This window comes from Mandrillus leucophaeus, unplaced genomic scaffold, assembly GCF_000951045.1.
Source record: "Mandrillus leucophaeus isolate KB7577 unplaced genomic scaffold, Mleu.le_1.0 Scaffold9, whole genome shotgun sequence".
Taxonomy (NCBI): Eukaryota; Metazoa; Chordata; class Mammalia; order Primates; family Cercopithecidae; genus Mandrillus; species Mandrillus leucophaeus.
Window position 1 is genome coordinate 3,757,457 of NW_012109807.1, and position 27,418 is coordinate 3,784,874.

The 27,418-nt window shown below is 41.1% G+C and overlaps 1 protein-coding gene across 1 annotated transcript in view; it reads right to left on the minus strand.

Annotated features, from left to right (window-relative positions):
* IL1R1 (interleukin 1 receptor, type I) overlaps window positions 1–25,694 on the minus strand; it is a 111,073-nt gene extending 85,379 nt beyond the window's left edge. Inside the window, exons 1-2 of the mRNA XM_011969580.1 lie at window positions 25,592–25,694; window positions 20,741–20,925 (exon numbers count right to left, since the gene is read on the minus strand). The gene's annotated coding sequence lies outside the window, so the exon portion shown is untranslated. The remainder of the gene's footprint in view (window positions 1–20,740; window positions 20,926–25,591) is intronic.
* Between the last annotated feature and the right edge of the window lie 1,724 nt (window positions 25,695–27,418).

Sequence of the window (27,418 nt, forward strand, 5' to 3'; positions counted from 1 at the left end):
GCAGGCGGGTCACGAAGTCAGGAGATCGAGACCATCCTGGCTAACACAGTGAAACCCTGTCTCTACTAGAAATAAAAAAAAATTAGCCAGGCGTGATGGTGGATGCCTGTAGTCCCAGCTACTCGGGAGGCTGAGGCAGGAGAATGGCATGAACCTGGGAGGCAGAGCTTGCAGGGAGCCGAGATCGCGCCACTGCACTCCAGCCTGGGGGGCAGAGCGAGACTCCGTCTCAAAAAAAAAAAAAAAAAGGATAAACCAAAGATAACTATACCTTGACCCATCTTAATAAAACTCTTGAAAACCAAAGACAATATAACAACAATTTAAGAACAGTCAGAGGAACAAAGGCATATGTCATTCAGAGGAAGACTTACAGCTCTCTCCTTGATAGAAACAGTAAAAACTAGAAGACAACGAGGTACAAACAGACCTCATTTTATTTCATTTTGCTTTATTGTGCCTCACAGATATTGTGGGAGTTTGGTTTTGTTTTACAAATTGAGGGTTTGTGGCAACCCTGCACCTGGCAGGTCTATCAGCTCCATTTTTCCAACAGCATGTGCTAACTTCACATCTCTGTGTCACATTTTGGTAATTCCCACACTATTCCAAACTTTATTATTATTATTATATGTTATGGTGATCTGCAATCAGCAATCTCTGATGTTACTATCGTAATTGTTTTGAGGTGACACAAACCACACTCATAAGACAACAAACTTAATAAATGTTGTATGTGTTCTGGCTGTCCCACGGACCAGCTACTTCCCCATCTCTCTCCTCCATCCTATTCTCTGAGATGCAACAGTATTGAAATTAAGTCAATTAATAGCCCTACAATGACCTCTAAGTGTCCAAAGAAGAGTCACAATTCTCTCACTTTAAATAAAAAACAAGAAATGACGAAGCTTAGTTAGGCATGTTGAAAGCCAACATGGGATGAAAGCTAGGCCTCTTGCACCAAATGGTTAGAAAAGTTGTGACTGCAAAGTAAAAATACTTGAAGGACATTAAAAGTGCTACTCCAGTGAACACACAAATGACCAGAAAGCAAAACAGCCTTATTGTTGATATGGAGAAAGTTTCGGTAGTGTCAATAATAGATCAAAACAGACCCAACATTCTCTTAAACCAAAGCCTAACACAGAGCAAGACCCTAACTCTCTTCAATTTTAGGAAGGCTGAGAGAGGTGAGGAAGCTGCAAAAGAAATGTTAGAAGCTAACAGAAGTTGGTTCATGAGGATGAAGGAAAGACACCATCTCCATAACATAAAAGTGCAAGTAGCAGCAGCAAGTGTTAATGTAGAAGCTGCAGTAAGTTACACAGATCTAGGTAAGATCATTGATGAAGGAGGCTACACTAAACAACAGATCTGCAATGTAGACAAAACAGCCTTCTGTTGGAAGAATATGTCATCTAGGACTTTTATACTGGAGAAAAGAAGTCAATGTCTGGTTTCGAAGCTTCAAAGGACAAACTGACTTTCTTATTAGGAGCTAATACAGCTGGTGACTTTAAGTTGAAGCCAACGTCCATTTCTCATTTCAAAACTTATGCTAAATCTACTCTACCTATGTGCTACAAACTTAACAACAAAGCCTGAATGACAGCACATCTGTTTACAGCATGGTTTACCGAATATTTTAGGCCCACTGTTGAGAGCTAGTGCTCAGGAGAAAAAGAAAAAAGAAAAAAGAAATTCCTGTAAATATATTACTGTTCATTGGCAATGGAACTCGTCATCCAAGGGCTCTGATGAAGATGTAAAAAGAGATTAATGTTTTTTCATGTCTGGTAACACAATTTCCATTGGATCCAGAGGTAATTTTGACTTTCAATTCTTATTATTTAGGAAATACATTTTGTAAGGCTATAGCTGACATAGATAGTGATTTATCTGATGGAACTGGCAAAGTAAATGGAAAACTTTCTGGAAAGGATTCACTCTTCTAGATGCCATTAAGAACATTCATGGTTAATGAGAGGAGGTCAACATATCAACATTAACAGGAGTTTGGGAGAAGTTGACTCCAACCCTCATGGATGACTTCAGTAGAGGAAGTCACTGCAGATGTGGTGAAAATAGCAAGAGAACTAGAATTTAAAGTGGAGCTTGAAGGTGGAATCAATTGCTGCAGTCTCATGACTAAATTTGGATGAATGAGGAGTTGTTTCTTATGATTGAGCAAAGAAAGTGATTTCTTGACACAGAATCCACTCCTGGTGAAGATGCTGTGAACATTGTTGAAATGACAACACAGATACGTTAGTTCATTTTCATTCTGCTATAAATAACTGAGTAATTTATGAAGAAAAGAGGTTTAATTGACCCACAGTTCTACATGGCTGGAGCAGCCTCAGGAAGCTTGCAATCATGGCAGAAGGTGAAGAGGAAGCAAGGCACATCTTACATGGTGGCAGGAGAGAAAGTGAGAGAGCAAGGGGGAACATGCCACACTTTTACACCACCAAAACTCATGAGAACTCACACCCACTATCATAAGAACAGCTCCCATGATCCGATCACCACCCACCCGGTCCCTCCCCTGATGTATGAGAATTACAATCTAACATTAGATTTGGGTGGTGGCACAGAGCCAAACCATATCAAAAGGATTCTGAATATTACCTCAACTGAATTGACAAAGCAATGTCAGTGTTTGAGAGGACTGACTCCAATCTTGAAAGAAGTTCTAATTTGGATAAAATGCTATCAAACAGTATCCCATGCTACAGAGAAATCTTTCAAGAAGAGAAGAGTTTATCACTGTGGCATGATTAATTGCTGTCTTATTTTAAGAAATTTCCACAGCTACCCCAACCTTCTGCAACCACCACTCTGGTCAGTCAGCAGCCATCAGCATCAAGGGTAGATCTCCCACTAGCAAAAAGATTACAACTTACTGAAGCCTCAGATAATTGTTAGCATTTTTAAGTGAAAAAGTATTTTTAATTAAGATATGTACATTGTTTTTTAGACATAAAGCTACCATACATTTAATAGACTACAATATAGTGTAAACATAACTTTTACATGCCATGGGTAACCAAAAAAAAAAAATTGTGACTTGCTTTATTGCAATATTCACTTTTCTGTGGTTCGGAAGCAAATCCACAATATCTCTGAGATACACCTATAATATATTTAATGTGTGAGTGGAAAATAATTGCAAAACTAGAATTCTATGTCTTAAAAAATATGGGCTTCAAAAATGTAGGTGACTCTGAGTAGGTCCAGATGTGGTACATCAATATGCTCAAAAAGTAAAGAGAAACATGTTCAAACAATTTTTAAATAAGATATTGGTGAGTGAACAAATATAAAATATTTGACAGAGAAAGGAAGGCTCTATGACGTTTAAAAACAGCTGGAAAGAACAGTAGCTGGAATTTTTAAATTTACGAGGTAGTTCCCAGAGCAGATTAGTGATAGAAAAAGCACTAGTGAGTTTTTTACACAGTTGAAAGATCACAAAGAAAAAAAGACTGTAGAAAAATAAACAGAGCCCCTGGAGACTTGTGAAATAATATTAAGCTACCAAAATATATGTAATTAAAATCCCAGAAAGGAGGGGGAGAAGCGGGTAGAATATATTTAAAGGAATAATGACTGACAACTTTTCAAACAGTGAAAAATATTAATTTACATATTCAACAAGCTCAACACAACCTAACAAAGAATAATCACAAAGAAAGCACATCATAATCAAAGTGTTAAAAGCCAATGATAAAGAAAATATCTCGACAGCAGCTAGAGAAAAATGACCCATCACATACAGGAAATACAATGATGTGATTAGCAACTGAATTCTCATGAGAAAGTATGGAGGCCAAAAGGCATTGGAACGACATACTCTGAGCACCTAAAGAAAACTAAACTGTCAATTAAGAACTCTTACCCAGTGAAACCACCCTTCAAAAATTAATGCCATTATTTGCAGATGGCATGATTGTTTTTCTGGAATATTCACAAGCATGTACAGATTATTAAAATCAGTAAACGAGTTTAGCAGTGTCCGTGGATAAAAGGTCAATATGAAAATCACCTTTATTTCTATCAACAAACAAGTCATAAATGAAATGTTTCAAAAATTACATCGTGTACAATCTCACGAAAAATAGTAACCACCTAAAAATAAAGCTATTGCTGCCACAGACAGTGATTCTTCTGAAAATATTAAAAACGTAAGTTCTCTACACTGAAAAATTATAAAAATGGCCAAGAGAAGCTTAAAAATATCTTATAAACGGAGATATACACTGTAGCATGTTCAATAATTGAAAGATTTGATGTTGTAAAGATGTCAGGTCTTCCCAAATTGATTTATAAATTAATTGCAATCCCAATCAAAATCGCTGTTGGTATTTGGTGGGAATTGACAGGTGATTTTAAAAGTCATATGAAAATATTAAATGCAAAGAATAGCTATGGCAATCTTGAGGAATAGTAAAGACTTACCCTACCAGATATCATCTTATATTAGGGCTATAGTAATTAGGACAGCATTTCAGTGAAAATTTATACAAACTGACCAATACAATAGAATAAATAGTCCAGAAAAGGACTCATACACACATACATAGTTACCTGATTTATGCCCAACACAACACTGACGTGAAGAGAGAAAAGAGTATTCATTTCTCTAAATGGCACTGCATCATCTGGATAGTCAAATGGAGAAATGAAAATTGAACCTTGAGCCACTACTTAATACCATATCCAAATCTTAATTGTTGGTCTGCAGATCTGAATGTGAAAAGCAAAACAATAAAGCCTTTAAAGAAATGCACAGGAGAAAATTTTTGTGACTTTGGAGTAGGCAAATAGTTGTAAAACACACACAAAATATTCTAATAATCAGAGAAAGACTATTGATAACTCAAGGTGTGTTCATCCAAAGACACCATTAAGGAAATGAAATGCAGTCCACGGAGTTGAAGTAGGTATTTGCAATAGATATTGCTGACAAAGTGTTCTTACCCAGAATGCATTAAAAACCACTGCAAATCAGTAAGAAAAATCTAGGTCATCCAATAGAAATGTAAACAAAAGACTAAACCAATCCTTAACGAAAGAAAATATTTAAATGGCCAAAAAAGTTTTGAAAAAGTGTTCAACTTCATTAGCCATTGGGGAAATTCAATTAAAGCCAGAATGAAATTTCAGGACACTCTTACCAGAATGGTGAAAATGAAAAAGAGAAAATATTCAATGTTGGTAAAGATTTCCATCAGCTGGAACTGTCAAACAATCCCACTGGAAGTACATATGAGTAGAACCATGCTGTGTGGCAGTAACTACTGCTGAGGAACAAATACATATCTTATGACTCAGTAATTTCACTCACAGGTACAAGACCAACAGAAAATAGTCGAAATGTCAACCAAAGTATGTATGCAATAATACTCATAGCAGCCCTATATTTATTAGCCAAAAACTAGAAACTACCCAAATGTTCATCAGCAGTACAATGTATTAATAAATCATAGCATATTCACAAAATGTGACTTTGTGAAAATTAATTTAGTTGCCCATGCTGAGTTCACTGTTCTGTATGTACATTATACTTCATTTAAAAGTTTGTAAAGGATCCATATTATGTGTAAGACTGGTTAACTTTGTATAGGGCGATAAAATCATATCATCTTTGGGGATAATTTCTCAACCAGAATTCTTACTACTGTCAGTTGATTCTGAGTAACTTCTAATATTGCAGGGCTGTACACTGTGTGTATTTATTTAAGTTATTGATTGTGTCAAACCAGACCACCAGGCCAGCTTATTAGAAAATGCTCTAGCATGGTACCGAGAGAATCATCATTTTGCTGCATTTCCATGTTTAGAACAAATGCCTCTTTTTCCAGAGTTCCTGGAAACCAAGGAGGAAATGCACGAAAGATGTCAACAGGCTCTTTAGTTTAACTGAGCTTCATATTAATTGATTTTTCAGTTAGAGTTTTTGTATGAACTTTCTCATTTCCTCCTCACATTGTAACTGCTATGTCTTAGTTCTGCAAACCAGAAAATTGAGATTCAGAGTTGTAAGAGATTCAGATTCGCGATGAGACCTTGATCAAGACCACAGAGCTAAATGGTAGGGCAAAAACAACAAAATTAATATTTAGCTAAAGCACATATTGCTATTTCCACCTTTTTTTTATTTTTTGTTTTGAGATGGAGTCTCACTGTCACTTAACCTGGAGTGCAGCGGCATGACTTTGGCTCACTGCAACCTCTGCCTCCCAGGTTCAAGCAATTCTCCTGCCTCAGCCTCCCGAGTAGCTGGGATTACAGGCGCGTGCCACCACACCCAGCTAATTTTTTTTTTTTTTTCTTTTTTGAGATGGAGTCTCGCTCTGTCACCCAGGCTGGAGTGCAGTGGTGTGATCTCGGCTCACTGCAAGCTCCGCCTCCCAGGTTCATGCCATTCTCCTGCCTCAGCCTCCTGAGTAGCTGGGACTACAGGCACCTGCCACCACGCCTGGCTAATTTCTTGTATTTTTAGTAGAGATAGGGTTTCACCACGTTGGTCAGGCTGGTCTTGAACTCCTGACCTCTTGATCTGCCTGCCTCGGCCTCCAAAAGTGCTGGGATTACAGGTGTTGAGTCACCGCGCCTGGCCAATATTTCCACTTTTAAAAAGCATTAGCACAGCTTGTAATTGCTTCTAAGTACCTACTAACTATAGTTTTAGGTACTTGAGGAAAACGCCTAAGTGTGTCATCAGGTGTCAGACCAGAGGGACCCAAGGATGGAGGCGCCCGTATCTGCTTGTGTCAAGACCAGCTCAGGATTACTCTTGACCACTCAGACCTTCTAGCTACTTTATGAAAGGGAGTTAGTAGGATTACACACAAGGGAATAATATTATTTCACCCAGAAATGCCTCCGCGCTTTGGGGAACACACCATCCATCTGGGGAGAAGGTAGCTACCCAAAAGAAAAAAAAAAGTTCTATTCTAGACACTGTCAGTAGAAGTCATCAGCTGATGGGTAGGAGAATTACATCTACCTTGCATTTTTTTTCCCAAACACCCACTCAAAGAAAGTGTCCTCTGAAGTGTGGAAATGAGTCAGGGCATGAATCTCACTTTCCTGATGTGGCCCTAGAACTTCTTAGAGTTTAGAGAAGGACTAGGTGTCCTCAGGAAATCAGTCAGCACTTGCTGGGTGCAGAAAATCCCTTTCTGCAGAGCATCAGGGGTGCAAAGTCACGTGACGGCCCTACAGACGCTTACCATCCCTGGGAGTGGCCCCCTCTGGTCCTCATAACCAGGAATCCTGATGTTTTTGACATTGCTCCTGTTCGCTCATAGAACTGGCTGAGGTCCAAACCTCAGCCTTGAGTACAGTCCCTGAGAGGAAGTTGTTCTTCATACACAAAGCTCCGGTTTCCTAACATGGTTAGTGATTAGAAAACTTTTTAAAACTCTGAACAATCTCTGAGAGTACCCAGCCAGATGGCCTTACAGCGAGGCTATCAGCTCTCATTCGCACTGACCAAACAACTGTCTACAACCTCTCCCAGCACCAAATAGCTCAGTGAAGACAGCCGTGCTGATGGCATGCTCACTTGAAGTATTTAAAAAAGAGAGAGAGAAAAAAATACTAGGGCACAATAGGACTCTCCGTCTCCAGGGTGTCTGTTTCGTTTTGTTTTGTGTAATGGAGGCTGAATAAGAAAAATCAGGAAAACCACCACTTTTGTTATCCCCTACCTCATGTTGAGCGCATGGAATTATCATGACACTATTCCTAAGAAACTACGTTTACTTTATGCTGATTCTGAAGTTCTTATACCAAGTAAATGAAAGACGTTTGAAAACAAAAAGAAAGCAAATGTCCCACCTCAATCCAAAACATTCCAAGATGCACTATACATCCTTGGCTTTAGAACAAACAAGATAATCCCTTTTGAGAAGATTATCAGCAATTTTTTTCTCTTGTGTTTTTCTAACAAAATGGACCACATGGCAAACATGTCTCCAGAAATCATGTTTAAATTAAAGGATTAGATTTTAAAATGTAGTTAAGGCAATGTATAGGAAGGGAAGCAGCGACAAAGATAGTTATAAAGCCAAGGAGAAACAGGAGAACATTTGAAGAAGGAAAGGGAAGAGGAGAAAATGAAGAAAAGCTGGAAGTGAATGCCAAGGTGTCAGGTTATTTGCCCACATCGACTGACTTAGCAGCTCCAGAGGTGGGACCTAGGAATCTGTGCCCTCCAGGTATTCTGAGGCAGGATAACATTTGATAAACAATACACGAAAATGCTCTGTAACCCATGTTTTAACTTTTTTAAAAGTAGAACTGCCTTTACTCTTTTTCATTCTTCCAAAGCATCCCAGGCAAATGGGCCATTGATAATGATGACTGATGACACTGAGTAGTTCATCTCACAGCCACCAATGTCATCAAGAGAGGAAGCCACTGGAGCTGCTCAACCATTAAGCCCAAATCCACTATCAGACTGAAGCCATTATGACTTCCAGTGTAGGCTGCAACACATGTGTTTCTCTGATATTCACATGAGAATCAAGTTGCCATTCAGGCCTAATTCGCATTGGGCTTCTAAACGGAGGCGGCGGAGGGGTGGCGGTGAGCAAATCCCCTAGCCCTTTCCTTTGTCAGGAAGCTGGATATTCACTGATAGATGAGGTGCTTTTCAAACCCCTGACCCCAGGACAGGGAAGGAGCTGTTATTTCCTGTCCCTTGTACAGTTAGTGTAACTCAATCCTCATTCGTACTCTAGAATGAAAACTTGATCATTTGTAGAGCAATGCCTGAAACCACTGTGGAGCCAGGCCGGTAGATGCCCTGGTACATTGCAGGTTGGAAGATTATTTCCACGGATCTTGGGAGAGCACCAGATGCAGGCCATTGGGTGTGGTTCAAACTCTCCCACCCCAGGCTCCCTTGGCTGGTTTCAACTAATTCAGCATATTTCTGCAGGATTTGCAAAAATCTCTACACTCAGAGATAGATATTCTCATATATTCTTATTTTAATGAGAATTTTACTGAGATGTCATTCACACACCACAAAATTACCCTTTTAAAAGTGTACAATTCAAAGGGTTTCAGTGTATTCGTAGAGTTGTGCACCCATCACCACTATCCAATTTCAGAGCATTTTCATCACCCCCAAAAGAAACTTCACACCCATTAGCAATCACTCTTCCTTCTCCTTTCTTCCAGCCCCTGGCAATCTCTACACTACTTTCTGGTTCTATAAATTTGCTTATTCTAAACATTCCATATAAATGGAATTATACACTGTGTGGGCTTCTGTAACTAGCTCCTCTCACTTAGCATAATGATTTCAAGGTTCATCTGTGTCGTACTATGTATAGGTAGTACTTCGCTCCTTTCTATGGCTGAATAATATTCCGTTGTGTGGATATACCACATATTGTTAGTCCATTCATCCAGTAATGGACATTTGGGTTGTTTCTATGTTTTGGTTATTTTGAATAATGTTGCTATGAAAATTGGTGTACAAATTTTTGTGTTAATTATGTCACATAGATACCTAGGAGTGGAATTGCTGAGTCATACAGCAACTCTATGCTGAACATTTCAAAGAACCACAAACTATTTTAAAAGTAGCTATACCATCTTACATTCCTTCCAGTAATAAATGAGTGTACCAATTTCTCTGTGTCCTCACTAACATTTATTATTTCTGGCCTCTTTCATTCCATCATTCTAGTGGAAGGTATCTTAGTATGTTTTGCTTTGCATTTCCTAATGACCAGTAATGTCAAGCATCTTTTAATGTGCTTAGCAGCCACTTACCTATCCTCTTTGGAGAAATGTCCATTCAAATCTTTTGCCCACTTTTTAATTGTGTTGTCTTTTTATTGTTAATTTATAAGAGCTGTGTGTATATTACGGATAGAAGTTCATTATCAGATAATTTGCAAATATTTTATCCCATTCCATGAGCTATATTTTCACTTTCTTAAGAGAGTACTTTAAAACATGAAAGGATTAAATTTTGGTGAAGTGCAATTGTCTATTTTGTTGTTGCTTGTGCTCTGGCGCTGTACAGTTAAGGAATCATTGTCCAATTCAAGGTCACAAAGATTTATGTTTATATTTCCTTCTAAGAGTTTTGCAGTTCTAGATCATGCATTTAGTTCTATGTTGCTTTTTTGAGTTATTTTTTGTGTATAGTACAAGACAGAGATGTAAATTTTTTCTTCACATGTGGATATCCAGATGTCCCAGCACCTTTCATTAAGAAGACTATTCTTTCCCCTACTGAATTGCTGAAATCAATTGATCATAAATGTAAGGGGATGTTTCTGAACTCACAATTCTATTTTTATTGATTTTTATATTTCTACTCTGAGAACATCCTACTGTCTTGAACACTGTTGCTTTGTAGTAAGTTTTAAAGTGGGAGTGTAAGTCATTGAACTTTGTTCTTTTTCAAGATTGTTTTAGATATTCTCCATCCTCGGCATTTCCTTGTGGATATTATGAGTAGCTTTTCAATTTCTGCAATAAAGACAATTTGGAAATTCATCAGGATTGTGATAGATCTGGGATACATTTGGGGAGTACTGCCATCTTTAAAAATATTAAGTCCTCTGATTCATGAATATGGGATGTCTTTCAATTAACTTAGCAATTTTAAAATTATTTTCAATAATATTTCATACTTTTAGTGTACAAGTCTTGCGCTTCTTTTCTTAAGTTTATACTCTTTTATTCTTTTTGAAGCTATTGTAAGTAGAATTGTTTTCTTAATTTCCTTTTCAAATTTTTCATTGCTAATATACAAAAATACAATTAATTTTCATATATGGATCTTGTATCTTGCAAACTTACTAAACTTGTTTAGTAGTCTAAGTTTTAAGTGGATTCCTTAGAATTTTCTATATACAAGACCAGGTCATTTAAGAAAAGAGCTAGTTTTTTCCAATGTGAATCCCTTTTATTTCTTCTGGCCAAATTTCCCCAGCTTGCATTCCCAGTACAATGCTGAATAGAAGTGGTGGGAGTAAACATTCTTCTCTTCTTCCTGATCATAGAGGGAAAGCTATTGGTCTTTGATCATTAATGTTAACTGTGGGGTTTTTTGGATGCCCATTGTCAGGTTAAGAAAGTCCTCTTCTATTCCTACTCTCTTGATTGTTGTTGGTTTTTTTTTTTTTTTAATCTTGAAAGGGTGTCAGATTTTATCAGACATTTTGTCTGCATCTATTGAGATGATGATGCAATTCGATCCTTTACTCTATTAATATGTTGCATTACATTGATTGATTTTTGGATGTTGATATAATGTTGCATTCTTAGGATAATTCCCACTTGGTCATGGTGTATAATTATTTTAAAGCTGCTCTATTTCATGTCCAGTGTTTTGCTGAGGATTTGTATGTCTATATTCATCAGGGATATTGGTCTTTATTTTACTTTACATATGATGTTTTCATCTGGTGTTGGTACCAGGGTAATAATACTGGCTTCTTAGGATGAATTGGCAAGTGTCCCTTCCTTTGCTACTTTTGAAATAGTTTTTTGAAGGATTACTGCTCATCTTTTTTAAATGTTTGGTGCAATTCACCAGCAAAACCATCTGGGTATGGGCTTTTTTTGTGTGTGTGGGAAGTTTTTCAACTACTATTTCAGTGTCTTTCTTTATTACAGTCCCATTCAGATTATCTATTTCTTCTTGATCCAGTTTTGGCTGTCTTTCTAGGAATCTATCCCTTTCAGCTAGGCTATTTAATTAGTTGGCATACAATTTTTTCATAGTGTACCCTTATAATCCTTCTTATTTCTGTAAGATTCCCTCTTTAATTCCTGATTTTAGTTATTTGAGTCATCTTTCAATTTTTGATCAGTCTAGTGACTGCTTTGCCAGTTTTGTTTATCTTTTCAGAGAAGAGAACCTATATTTGGTCTGTTGATTTTCTCTATTTTTTTCTGTTCCCCATTTTATCTATTTTTACTCTGATCTTAATTATGTATTTCCTTCTGATATCTGGCATTTAGTATTCTCTTCCTCTTTAGTTTATTAGAGTGGAATGATAAGTCATTTAAGATCTTTTTTTGTAATACACTCATTTATTTCTCTAATTTTTTCTCTATGTATAGCTTTAGCTGCACCCCATAAGCTTGATATATTGTGCTTTTATTTTCTTTAATCTTACAGTATTTTTAATTTCTCATTTAATTTCTTCTTTGACCCATTTGATATTTAAGAGTATATTGTTTAATTTTCACATATTCATGACTTTCCTAAATTTTCTTCTTTTATTGATTTCTAATTTCATTTCATTGTGATCAGAGAACATATTTGTATGATTTCTCTCTTTTTTAGTGTATTAAGCATTGTTTTATGTCTTCACATAGAGTCAACCCTGGAGAATATTCCATGTGCAGTTGATAAAAATGTGTATTTCACTGTTCTTGTGTGGAGTGTTCTGTATATGTTAGGTCTAACCCGCATGTCAAACTCACAATGCCTACAATCCAGTAAAAAATCACCAAGCATGCAAAGAAGCAGGAAAATATAACCAACAGGAGGAGAAAAATGAATCAATCAAAACAGATCCAGAACTAACAGAGAACAAGAATTAACAAGCAAGGACATGAAAACATTTATTATGACTATTCTATAAGGTCAAGATGCTAGAGGAAATATCAAGCATGTGGAATAGAGACATAAAAGAGATTTTTTAAGGTAAAAAAACTAATTGAGATAAAATCATCTATATCTTGGATTTAAGAAAACACATTAGATTGTATTATGGCAAATTCACATTACAAAAGAAAAGATTAGTAAACTTCAGCCGGGCACCACGGTTCACACCTATAATTCCAGCACTTTGGGAGGCCAAGGTGGGTGGATCACCTGAGATCAGGAGTTCATGACCAACCTGGCCAAAATGGCAAAACCCCATCTGTACTAAAAATACAAAAATTAGACCAGCATGGTGGCAGGTGCCTGTAATCCCAGCTACTCGGGGGACTGAGACACAAGAATTGCTGAAATCCGGGAGGTAGAGGTTGCAATGAGCTGAGATTGCACCACTGTACTCCAGCCTGGCAACAGAGCAAGAAGAAGGAAGGAAGAAGGAAGGAAGGAAGGAAGGAAGGAAGGAAGGAAGGAAGGAAGGAAGGAAGGAAGGAAGGAAGGAAGGAGAGAAAGAAAAAGAAAGAAGGAAGGAAGGAAGGAAGGAAAAAGAAAGAAAGAAAGAAAGAAAGAGAGAGAGAGAGAGAAAGAAAGAAAGGAAGGAAGGAAGGAAGGAAGGAGAGAAAGAAAGGAAAAAAGGAAAGAAAGAAAGAAAGAGAGAGAAAGAAAGAGAGAAAGAAAGAAAGAAAAGAAAAGAAAAGAAAAGAAAAGAAAAGAAAAGAAAAGAAGGCAAGCAAGCAGGCATTCTTAAACTTCAAGACATGGCAATAGAAAGTACCCAAAATTAAGCAGTGAGAAAAGAAGACTGAAAAAACGAGCAGAGCGTTAATGAATTGTAGAACAATGTAAAACATCCAAATATATGTGTAATGGAAGTCCCCCAAGGGGGGATTGGGAAAGAGGAATTAATAGAAAAAAATTTTGAATAAATAATGGCTACAAACCCCCCAAATACAGTAACTGCAAGCCCACAGATCCAAGAAGGGTAACAAGCCCTAATGCAAAAACTATGAAGACTATACTAAGGTACATATAACAATCAAATGCTTACAATACATGCTAAAGAGAAAATCTTAACAGTTGCCAAAGAACAGCAAAAAAAAGAAAAAAGAATGACAGCAGATTTCTCATTAGAAACAATGCAAGCCAAAAGACCCTAGATCAATATCTTTAAAGTGTTAAAATAAATAATTCTAGACCTATAAAAATTGATGCAGCAAAAATATCTTTCAGAAATGAAGATAAAATGAAGTTATTTTCAGACATCTATAAACTGAAATGTTACCGGCAGACCTGCCCTATAAGAAATGTTGAAGGAAGCCCTCCAGATAAAAAGAAAATTATGCCAAATGGAAACATGAGGTGGGCGAATTGCAAGGTCAGGAGATGGAGACCATCCTGGCTAACACAGTGACACCCCGTCTCTACTAAAAATACAAAAAATTAGCTAGGCGTGGTGGCAGACACCTGAAGTCCCAGCTACTTGGGAGGCTGAGGCAGAAGAATGGCGTGAACCCAGGAGGCAGAGCTTGCAGTGAGTGGAGATAGCGCCACTGCATTCCAGCCTGGGCAATACAGCGAGACTCTGTCTCAAAAAAAAAAAAAAAAAAAAAAAGAAATACAAAACAATAGAAATGGTAACTACATATGTAAGATATTTTTATTATTTAAAATATTTCAAAACAGCAAAATTAAAAATGTAGTGTGGGTCTTACAACATATGTAGAAGAAAAATGTGCAGCAATAATAACACAAAGACCAAGAAGGGAGAAATAAAAGCATTGTAAAGTTCTTATATCATACATGAAGCAGTACAATATCACTTGAAATTAGTCTGTAATAAGTTTCAGATGTGACTGTTGATCCCTCCCTGGCACAGATCAATTGGGAAGCTCTGTGATACATTGCCAATAGATTGATCATCTTAAAGCCATTTGTGCCACCCATTCGATGCTAGAAATTAAAATGGCTCCTCATAGCCACTCCCAGTGAAATCTTCGGTCTTTAACCTGTATTTTCATTCCTATCTGCCAAGATACGCTTTACATTCCCTGGGAAGAAATTAACTTCTGTCATCTAGGCTTCCTGGACATTTCTAGGAACTATAGCAGACAATCAGGAACGTGTGGGATGGGTGTGCACCAAAAACTTGCAAACCAGTTGCATGCAATGTATGCAATGGGGTTCTGAGATCAAGAACTCAGAATATGTGTATTTGTATACAGAACTCTAAAAGTGGAAATCTAATCTCCTTGGAAAGAGGTGAATTTTTTTTTTTTTTCAAATAACTGGTAATCACCAGTTATTTAAATTTGAATTTTTATTTCTCTTTTAACTGTGTTCTTTCAGCATTTGTTATAATTTTGTGCATCATCATAGCTCCCTGCCAGCTCACAAGCTCCTAATGGTAGGATCCCCGGATTTCCTCAGTGCCCCCTATGTCTACACAGAGCCAGTGTCACAACACGCTCATCATGCATATGTGTTGAATGAAAACATTTTCCTGTGCAAACTGCTTAACAGAGAAACTTAGTAAAGAAGTGTTGGTCTGGATTGGATGAGGTCAGAGAGTTGAAGATACGGTGTCTGGGAAGGTATCTGGAAGCCATCTAGTCAAACTCCCACCAGCAGTAACATGTTTTACTTGCCAATCCCATGGATGTCACATAACTGATTAAAGTTAACACACGGCAATCCAGGTGTCACCACTGACTTTGCCAAGGTCCAACTCAAAAAAAAGAGAAAAGTGTATAAAGAATACACACAACACACATTTATATATAAACACACATACATATACATATATAATAAAAATACATATTCAATGAGCTAGATATTTAATGAGTTAAATTTATATAGATAGATATTTAATGAGTTAAATATATAGATAGATATTTAATGAGTTAATAAATATATATTTAATGAAATGGCATTGTTTTTCTGATTATAAAATGATGTGCTGAAAAACTTCATGAAATGCAGAAATGTTTAGTAAAGAAGAAAATAAAAATCACCAAAAGGTCCTCCATCTAGAGCAGGCCATGTTTTAAATGACAGCAAAATCCTTTCCTGTATTGCTTTACTTTTCTAAAAACCATTGTGAAAATTCCTTCTACCTTTCCACTTAGCAGAAGGTCAATGAGAAAATGGGTGCTCCTGATTGGACATTGTGGTGGATTTAAAGGGGCTGCAAATTCATTGTCACTTTCACCTTTGAAAGAGGGACTTTGTTTTCCTCCCAGCTTGAATTTGGTGTTTCTGCTTTACCCACAGAGGGCAGAGGAAGGGATGTTAGACTAGCTCTGGGCCAGCACCTCACAAAGGTTGAGCAGCTTCCATGTCTACGCTTTTAGGAGCCCCAAACTACCGTGTAAGGAATAGGCCACTCGGCTGGAGAGAAGGCAGAAAGACCACATGGAGAGGCCCGGAGAAAACATGGGCAGAGAGGCCCAGTCATCGCAGCATGCCATCTGAGCCCAGCCTCCCCACTGTCTCACCAAAGCACCAGACATGTGAAGGCACCATATGGAAACTCACCAGCCCAAAGAAGCATCCACAGGACTGCAGCCCCAGACCACATCATGTGGAGCAGAACTGCCCACAGAACCATGAGAAAAGAGAAGATGGTTGTTGTTTTACTGGATTGAGGGTAAGGGAAGAGGTTGTTACACAGCAACAGATCACCAAGACAGCTAGCAAAATTCTTAATATTTGAACTTCTTCTAGAGGTACCAAAACTAAACCCAAGGGGTAAATCCTAAATTATACTGCAAAGCTAGAAACCATGTGCTGGTCATCACTGACAAGATGAAAAGAACATGGGATTTGAAGTGGCTCTACTGGGGCAGAGCTCCTTGGGACTGAGCTACCAAGACGTTCGACTGGAATAAGTCCCTTGACCTGTTTGCTCCTCCATCCTCTCATCATAAAAGAGGGGCATTGTTGACGTCAATTTTAGGGGGTTTTAAGAAAGGGTAAATGAAACTCTATAAAAGGAGTTTTTTGGGTTTTTTTTAACTGCATAAGGTAGGGTTGCTTTTTGCCTCTTCTCTTCTTTGAGCTTAGAGATTTGTTGACCATAAATGGTGGTTGTCAAATGAGTATGGTATTGTCTCCTACCTTGGAAAGGCAAGAAGAATTCAGACATAGGTATAAGAGGCCTATTTGGCATCCAAGAAAGAGCCATGAGGGTGGCTCTCGTGTATTCTGAGGTTTAAGCAATTTCACTGAGGTTCTGTGAAAATGCAGAGTAAGGGGTGACTAAGGCAGTGGAGAAGGCACATGGGCTTCTGAGAAGCCACCAGTGCATCCCTGTCAATCATCATCAGTCTCTTCTGAACTGGAGGTTGAGGGAAGGGAGGGAAGGAACTCATCACTGAGATTTTTCAGAGACAAATGATTAAATCCTTGCTCCTATTCCATTTTGCAGGGGCCATAGCCTCTCTTTCCACCCCCAGCTGTTTTTCCACAGTCAGCACTTTGCCTACTGGACTTTTTGGTGCTCAGATGAGTTTGTTTGTTTATTTGTTTGCCTATCATCCATCTCCCCCAGTAGAATGCAGGCTACATGAGAATAAGAATCTTGTCTATGACGTTCACCGTATTGTATCCATGCTCCCTAGAATGATGCCTTGAACCCTCATGAAATATCTGTGGAATGAATAACCTCATGAAATATCTGTGGAATGAATAAATGCTGACACTTTCTTTCTCACACGCTTTGGCTCCAGACCTACTGCAGCAGAAGCGGAGCCTTGGGAATCTGCCTTTTACTGAGTTTTGCAAATAGTTGATCCCCTGGCTCATAATGCCTGGATTAAATGAAAACATTTAAGAAAAATGAGAACAGGGAAAAGGCGTCGTAGTATTCCAGACCCAAGGAGAAAGGGAGTTTCTATACCCACAGCCCCAGGAACTGTTTACATTTGACTCAGCTCAAGCTCAGAACTGGCCGGAAGTGCCTGCAGTCAGTAGGCTGTGAACACATCTTCCCTAGACAGGAAGGACTTCTCAGCATGACGTTAAACTCAGAGATGGTAAAGGAAAATTTCTCAGTTTCAGCTACATAAAAGTGAAAACTTCTGCATAGAAAAGACAACTTGGAAAAAAAAAAAAAAACTAAGTTTGGCAAATAAATGAAAACTTAGGGAAAAATAATTGCAACATATATTACCGATCAAGGTTTAATGTTTACAATAAATAAATGATTCTCACAAATCCAAGAGAAAATACTGCAAAAGACATGAACAGTCCACAGAAGAAAAAAGAAAAAAGAAAAAAGCACAGCCAATAAATGTGAAAAATATGTTCAAGATCAGTAATAACCAAAGAAATGTGAATTAAGATAATAGAAAAATGCCATGTTTTGGGAGAGACTAAAAGATTTCTAATATTCCAGTAAGTGAGGCATAAGAAACCGGGCACATCTATTATAAACTATTAAAATCTGTTTTGGAGGATAAAGTGTTAAACTTTTAAAACCCATAGTCTATTTGGCCTAGCAATATTATTTCTAGTTTATCCTAAACAGATAATTGCCCAAGAAAACAGTGCTATATGTAAAGTGTAAGAATTTTTTCTTTCTTTTTTTTTTTTTTTTTTTTTTTTTTGAGACAGAGTCTTGCTCTGTCACCCAGGCTGCAGTGCAATGGCTCAATCTCAGCTCACTGCAACCTCCATCTCCAGGGTTCAAGCAGTTCTCCTGCTTCAGCCTCCCTAGTAGCTGGGATTACAGGCACAGGCCACCATATCTGGCTAATTTTTTTGTATTTTTATGAGAGATGGGGTTTCGCCATGCTGGCCAGGCTGGTCTCAAACTCCTGGCCTCAGGTGATCCACTCACCTCAGCCTCCCAAAGTGCTGGGATTACAGGCATGAGCCACCACACCCAGCCAAGTACAAGGATTTTAAACATTATTTGCAATTTTGAAAAATATGGACCAATTCTAAGGGCCCATTGTGGAGGATGTATAGTCCAGGTGCTTCCTTGGAAGATGGCCCTTGGCAGCCACTGATCTAGAAGAGGACACCGGCACCCTGGGGTTCAACCAGGGTGAATCTCACGCCTCCTTCTTGGCACATCAAGGCATGGCATTTCTCCCTCTTCCCTCGCAAGAGGTTGTAAAGCCTGGTGCCACTACAAAAACCATTTTGCCACCATAAAGGGGAATAATCTTCAAACAAAACCAACACACAGAGGAGGAGACGTAGAAGGAAATGCCAAATGCTATGCCAGTAGTATGGAACCCATTCAGAAGCCGCTCTTTCTTTGAACTTAAGTTACATGAGATGGTAAATTTGTTTAAGCCAGTTTGGGCCACTTTCTGATACTTTCAGCCAAAAGCCCCATGATAAAGCCATCACCAGGGAACTGAATACATAAATTATGACACAACCTTACAATAAAATGCCACACAAGTGGCATTTATTCAAGAATAAAATGCCATGCAAGGGATTTTTCAAGGAAGTATGCTCTATATACGGCGCCATGCATAGATGTCCATTAGGTGTCATTAATAGAGGAAAATGTTAGGGAATGATATGTCTGATATAACCGCATTTAGTTAAAAAGGCAAACTGAGATACACATAGAGATATAAATTTGATACAAATTAGAATCAGAGGGGAAGAGGGAGCTTTTATTTCTTCCTTTACATACTTCTGATTTTTGAGGTTTTAGCAGTAAGTATTCCTTAATTTAGATATATAAGTATACAGATATATTTCAGCTTTGGAGCTCTGAAGTACTCTTGGTAGCATGATTTTAAAAATCATGATATAATATATATTGATGCCTAGTCTTCAAATATCTTTGTGGTTTTTCTTTTTTTTAACATAAGATCAATTTACATAATGTTATCCCTATTTAACTTTTAATCCTTTTTGCCAGTTCCATGTCTATCTTGAAAAAGACTGTGTCTTAAGCTCTAGAATAAAATAAATAAGAGCTACCTCTTAGATATACACCTTCCCCAAGCCACCCCAACCCTCATGCCTGAGATTCCCACCCAGAAAATAAAGACAACCATGGTATATCTTCATGAGTGTCATAAGGGAGGGGTGAACACAGGTGTTCAAAGTCTCCAGCACAGGGCCCGGCACAAATGGCTCATCAGTGGCAGTTTTTGTTGTTATTCAATGTCCTCAGAGTAAAGCAGCCCCTTCTGGACATTTATTTTTGCTTGGAGGTTCAGTGAACCTTACCCTGGCTTTCTGTCTCTTCAAACACCCTAGAAGCAGAAACAATTGCCTGGGGCCATCTCCGGGCCTTCTGACTCTGGAAATGACACGGTCACAAACTACGGGCCCGAGGGAAGCCAGGGAGGGCCCTTTGAAACCTTACACTCCTTGACTCCAGCAGCTGAGAGGGAACCTTGGCAGTCCTCTGGCCAGTGTAATCATCTTTCACATTAGTCGAGACAAATGCCTTGGAATTTTCCTTAAACTGGGTGTCACCTCCCATTTTCGATAAGAAAAGATATAAGTGAAGAGCTGCCAGTGGGTGGAGTCTTGGGCTAGGTCCCCGGATACGTCGGGCTACTTTCATTTTCCAGATATGGGAGAAGAGAAAAGTAGGCCAGGCCAGGGCTGCAGTGTCCCCAAGAGGTCAGCCGCTCCGGGCTCTGAGCCTTGCTTCTGGGCTGCCTTCCAGCCCCACTCCATTCCAGTTTGCAGTAATGAATGTTATGCACACACACCAACACACACACATACACACACACACACACACACAGAGGCACTGATTTTTTTTAGGAGCCTTCAATGAAGTTTTAAGTTGTTGACTATCAGCGTTGGTCATCAGGCCAGCAATTCTTCCAAGTGAAATGTTGAACAAGGCTGGGCCTCAAAGCTATGCAGATGTACGGCTTCCTGAAAGCCATACATCTGTGTGTGCCTGGGTAACTTTCAGGAAGCCGTACATCTGTGTGTGTCTAGGTAACCTGAGAAATAGTACTATGATTGTGATCAGTGTGCCACAGAGACTTAGGAAAGATAGGAAACTCCTTACAGATTTTTCACTTAAACAGGTAATGTCCTCTTGAAAATGTTATTAAGTACAAACGAAACAAATGTTCAGGGTGCACCTACCTGACACATCAGGGGCACTCGACAAATATTTCTGGAATGACAGAATTGTCAATCTTTGCTCTGTGGTCTCGAGCAAATGACTTGCCTTGGTTGGGTCCCAGTCTCCTTTCTGAGAATAGAGGTTATTACACCTCCTCCATGGGTGGTGAAGGCTGAGGAAAAACTCTTTGTCCAGGAGAGGTGTGCTGCAAATAGGAGAGCAGATCTGGGGGAGGTGGCCAACCTTGGCACCCACCTGGGCTCACAGAAGCCAATGGGAGGTATAAGATAAACTGCTCAGGGACCTCCCCAACCGCCCTTCCATCTTATCTGCCCTGTAGCCATGTCCTCCCCTGCAGTCAGGCTGCTTATCGGGGGCTGACACCAGGCACAGCCAACATTGTGCTTTGATTCCTGCCAGATTTCATCTGTGGAAGGCGTTTCCAGCCCCTGCACCTCCTTAGCCAAAGTTTGCCCTTTAAAGTCAATCTCCAGTCACACATCTCCAGGAAGCCTTCAAACCTCACTCCAGAGCCGCCTCCCTCCTCCATCCTCCCCTATGCCTGCTGTCCCCACACTAAGGCAGCAGGCTGCATTCCCCGGGCATTGCCCTGACAGGAGGGCAGGTGCAGGCTGGAGTCTAGAAACCAGCATAGCCACCAAGCTGATTTTTCAAAATGTAAATCCTAAAAACCTTGACTTTTAAGTCTGCCACTTGAGAGAGAAGAGTTTTGGTTTTATTTTTGCTTTTACTTGTTGGAACTCTAGAACATATCCTTATATATCAAGAGCCTGGAGCATAAGGTTATGCCATAAACCAGAGAGTTCCTGTTCAAGGGAGGTACATGTTTGAACCAGCACATAACACAATGAATACTGAGGGCAGATGACTAGGGTTGGGCCAGAAATGGAAGTTAGGGAGCAGGGGGCATGAGGAAAGGAGGAAACTGTGTTGATTTCCAGGCTCAAGCCAAGGAGACTGCAAACCTTGGATTGAAAGATTGAAACCCACCTACACAATGGAGCATGTGGATGGGCAACAAGGGGGTTGGCGGCGGGTGGGGGAGGGAGGGATACCTGAGGGAAGTCTCACGGTTCAAATCACCCCAGCAAGCTACAGAAGGGTTTTGGAAAGTTCCCGGGCTATTCCTACAAAGCACATGCCCCATGGGCCCGGGAACAAGGCAGGACACATAGAAATCAACAGCACAAGGTGTAGTGACCGGGTTCATATCACTGAGCAGCTCCCATTGTGGGCAGCAATGAGAGAAGAGAGAAGGGGCAAGGCAGAGAATCTTGAGCTCTTTCAAGCCCTTAAGGAACCATCTGTAGGACTGAGAGGACCTGAGTGACCCTGAGATGGTGTATTAGTCTGTTCTCACGCTGCTAATAAAGACATACCCAAGACTGGGTAATTTACAAAGGAAAGAGGTTTAATGGACTCACAGTTCCTCATGGCTGGGGAGGCCTCACAATCATGGCAGAAGGCAAATGAGGAGCAATGTCATGTCTTACATGGCTGCCATGGCCGTGGGCAAGAGAGTGTGTGCAGGGGAATTGCCCTTTATAAAACCATCAGATCTCATGAGGCTTATTCACTACCTTGAGAACAGTATCGGGGAGACTGCCCCCATGATTCAGTTATCTCCACCTGGCCTCACCCTTGACACATGGGGATTATTAAAACTCAAGGTGAGAGTTGGGTGAGGACACAGCCAAACCATACCAGCTGAAAAAACTGAATTTTTCCACCATAAGCAGAAGTAGGGATTCATGAGCTAAGTTAAGATCAATTATAGAGAAAGAAAGTCCCATTTTAGTGTAATTATGACTAAATGTCACACTGCTATCTTCATGCTGGCCCATTACCTTCCTGGATGACCAACCACCTTAGTTTGCCCAAGACTGTCCTGGTTTTAGGATTGAATGTCCTGCAGCCCAAGAGATCCCTCAGGCCTGGGCACACTGGGATGGTCAGTCACCCCACCTTCACCTGGCACCAATGCATCATCTGTCCAGGATGTCCTGCGGTTGTTTTGTTTTGTTTTGTTTTGAGATGGAGTCCTGCTGTGTTGCCCAGGCTGGACTGCAGTGACTTGATCTTGGCTCACTACAACCTCCACCTCCTGGGTTCAAGGAATTCTCCTGTCTCAGCCTCCCGAGTAGCTGAGATTACAGGTGCCCAAAACCAGGCCCGGTTCATTTCTTGTATTTTTAGTAGAGACAGGGTTGCCCCATATTGGCCAGTCGGGTCTTGAACTCCTGACCTCAGGTGATCCACCCACTTCAGCCTCCCAAAGTGCTGCGATTACAGGCATGAGCTGCCGTACCCGGCCATCCCTATTTGATTTTAAGTGAAGTGAGGAAAGGGACCATATGATGTTCAGACTGTTCATTCAACCAGCAAAAGTGACTGTAGTTTCCCTGCACTGAATTCTGATGGGCGAGACTGACTCTTAAGCAGATAATTAAAATACACTGTGATAAGGGGGAATGTAAATTAATGCAACAAGCAAGCACTGCACACCTACCAGAATGGCTAAAATTCAGAAGATAGGCAAGAACGAATGTTGGCAAAGATGTGGAGCAACTGGAGCTCTCTGCACTGCTGGGGAGAATGCTCAGTGCTGCAGCTACTCAGGGGAAAATGCTGGCACTTTCATCTAAAACTAAACATACACCTGTCTTTGACTCAGTAGTTCCATTCCTAGGTGTCTACTCAAGAGAAATAAAAATATCTGCCCATGAAACAGCTGTACTGTACAGTAGGCTTACGAATAATAGCCCAAACTAGAAAGTGCCCAAGCTGCAGGAGAACTGGTAAACCAACTGTGGCATAGTCACATAGTGGAATAGTGCTCATCAAGAAAAGGGATGATCTACCGATGCACACAACATGAATGGATCCCAGAACATCATTCCGAGTGCAAGCAGCTAGACACACACAAACACGTACTCTGTGCTCCATGTATATGAAGCTCCAGGAATGACCATCAAATCTATAACGATAGAAATCAAACCAATAATTTTGTAGGACTGGGCTAAGGGGGATTGACCAGGAAGGGGCACAAGGGAATCTTCTGAGGGGTTGGAAATATTCTATATCTTGCCTGTTGTGGTTATTACACAGGTATACACATTTTTCAAAATACATCAAACTGCACACTTAAAATGGGTGCATTTTCTTGTTTGTGAATTAGAACAAAATAAGTTGATTTTTAAAAATCAGATTGAGAAAATAAAACAGGACCTGAGAAGCACTACAACACACAAGCGCACAAAGTACCCGAGGGGTAAAGGAAGCCTTCGCAGCTGGGCAGGGACTGAAAAGTCAGAAGGGGCTGCCCTGGACAGAGAAGAGGACAAAGCGCATGGCAGAGGCCAATAGCATGTGCAAAACACACAGGGAAAAAAGCAGACGGGGCTCCAGGAAAGGCACAAGGTTAGGGTAGGGAGGTGACCACTGTTTTAAAAAAAAAAAAAAAAAAAAGGAGAGAGAATAGAAAGGTAGGTCTCAGCGAGTTTGGGAAATGCCTCTATGTCCTGCAAAGCATGCTGGACTCTGCCTCTGGGCTCGCATTGCTCGACCGCAGTGTGCTGACTCACTGAGAGCAGCTGGGCAGTGTGGCACAAGTGAGGTGCTGCTGGTTAGGACTCCTCCAGCTGCTTCCTGCAGTGCCCCTGCCGGGCCCATGCAGTCCCCTAGTCCCCTTAAGCAGGGATTAGGGGCCGTGAGCACTCCGGGAAGGGTGCTGCCCTCTGAGTGAGATCTGCCCCATACCGCAGGGGGACAAAGGCTCAGGGGCTATGCTTGATAACAGGTTGTTAATTTTTTCTCCCACAGAAGACTCTGTTGGGAGGGATCTGTGCTTCAGAAAGATATCCTCTCTAGGAAGCTGGGAGAGGGTTGGAGTAGCGGAAAGTAGAGGCAGGGAGACCAGTTAGTAGCTGGAACAACCATCCCCGGGGCTTGATGAAGGGGATCTAGGCTAAGGCAGTGGAGACGGAGGGAAAATGCACATTTAACATGCTTCAGAAAGCAGATGCAACAGCACTGAGAAGTTGGGAGAAGCTGTGAAACATTGACACGGTGAGGGCTCAGACCACCCCTCAAACAAGCCGGAGAACAGGGAGGGCGGTGGGAGCGGGTGGCATCACGTCATCCCACTATCAACAGTGCCCATGTTCATGATCTTTTCTGCCCCTTACCAAAGTCACTGTGACTTTCCTCCGGGCCCTCTACACCACACATTCATGTTACATGAGGCTTCCCAGAAATATACCCTCTTCTTCCCAAGTGCACCCTCTTCTTGCCCCCATTACTTCCTCCTCTCCTCAACCATGAAATGAGGGCATGATAGCAAGGAAGAGAGGTACCCTAGGGCAGGAGAGCCTCTCATGGCCCCACTATCCCTTCCCCTCCACTCTCCATGTCCATGACTGGCTCAAAATTTCTCTACGCACTCTGGGCTGCATGTACATAGCCTATGTCTCTAAATAAGTCCAATAAAAAGGTCCACCCTCACGATGGGCAATGGGCCCTATCCATTAGAAACAAGCCGCTCTGTAGGGGGTTCAGCTCCATGGCTCTTGCTTCAGGGTGGTATGAATAAAACACGGCACATGGAAATCATGTCACCAGACTGTCCCAGCTCAGAGATTCCTGGAAGCGAGTTCAGAGTCCACACAGCCCCATCGCTGTGTCTACACCATTATTAGCCAGGCTTCCTCGTGGGGTTGCTAAGAATTGACAGAACGTTCGGAATATTGACCATGTGTGACTTTAATCATACGTCTGCTATAAAATGAAGCTCTTTCCCTGAGAGCAAGGAGGCAGCTAGGCAGTAACAGAAAGACAGAGTTCAAAGTTACGGTCTAGAGCAGTCCAACACAAACACAGCCTTCTCGGAGCCTTACTGCAGAGCGTTTTTGTTGCGGGAACGGACACTCAAGCCACACATCTGGTAAATGATTCCCGAAGAAGAGATGGGGTTGGGAAAGAGAAGATAAAAAGCAGGTTGCACATGTGTTAGCCAAGCGTGGCATGACTCAGCGATCACCCTGGCTTCTCAGAAAGAAGAGGCCGGTTCATTCCCTTGACTCAGCATTCCTCACTTCTAAGCAGCCTCAGCCTGCAGTCACCCAGGGACTTCAGCCACAGAGCAGGGCAGCACACCGTGTACTCTCAGACCCTGTCCTCAGATGCCGTCCTCCATCAGACTTGAGGCCCCGCCTGGCTGGCAGAGAGGCCACAGACCTACGAGGGAGGGTCTCCTACTCCAAGCAGGAACAGAGCACTCTTTAAGGAGCGTGTCTGCAACACAGCAGTGCCCCCACCCTGGCCAGATACCTGCGAGCAGGAGGGGGCAGCCAATCGCTCTTGGGAAGCCTAACTCTCCCTCTGGAATGTTTTCATTTTCTTCCTCCCTTCCCTGAGGCTAAATGAGCCATCAGAGGCAACCTGCAGCCCAGGGACAAACACCTTTGCTGGGTGGTGGGTGACAGGAACTGGGTCGAGAACTGGGCTGAGAATTAAGAAAATTTCAAATTTTCTGAGCTCACAGTTTTATCTGTTGGAAAATAGCGGGGCTTATCTTGTCAGGAAAAGGGAGGGAGAAAACAGTCAGTAAGACTCAGGGCGTCTTACTTATCACACAATTCCTTTTAGAAATATGTTGATGGGTTTCCCGGACTGAGGAGCCCTTTGCATGCCAGAGCTTCTCAGCGCAGCCAAAGTGACAGAATCAGGAAGCAGTCTGCGAGGGCCAAGACCTCAGAGCCAGGGTGGAGCCTCCACTCACTAAGGACCTTGGGCAAACTATTTAGCCTATCAGTGCCTCAGTTTCCTCATCTGAAAAGAGGAATGATGCATAATGATGGAACCCAATGCACAGGGTCCCTGTGGGGCCCACTCGCTTGCTCATGCACTCATGAGTACCCACCGTGTGCAAGCACAGTTCTAGGGACTGGCACATCAGTGAGCAAAACCACGTGGATTCAGACCCTGGTGGAGAATGAAGGGGGGTAAATAGAGCAGGGGCTCGGTGGGCTGGGGCTGGAACTAGGGGAAGGCAAGCAGGTGCCTAAGGCCCCAAATTTAAGGGGCATGCACGCTATGGGCACCTGCACGGCCCCCAGAACAACACCGTGGCCACCTGGGACCAGGTTGGGGTGAAGATGGAAGAGTCAGAAAAGTGCTTGATCAAAGCCAGTAAAGTGCTCAGTGCAGTGCCTAGGAGACTGGCCCTCAGTTAAGTATCAGCTGCTTGTAAGAGCATTAGGAAACGGAGGAGGCAGAAAAGAACTCCAAAAAGAAACTGTAAACTCTCAACAACTTCAGCAGGATGGGCCATTTAGAGTTGGGGCAAACACCTGGACACACCTAGAACTCTGGTTGCCACCTCAAGCTGGTTGCCATCTGAGCTCAGCTGAAAGCAAATCAAAACAGAAACGTCGATGCTGGAGCAGCAGCAGCCCTGGAGATATTGATCTGGCTGGTCTTGGATGGGACCCCAGCATCACATTTAAGACGCTCCTGCCAAGGGATCCTAGGGCACTATGTGCCAAGCCTCATGCCAAGGGCTTTCCGTAAATCATTTCATTTCCCCCTCCCTGAATCCTACAGGCTCAGGACTACTCTTATCCCCATTCACAGATGAAGAATCGGAAACCTCAAGTTTTTTTTTTTTTTTTTTTTTT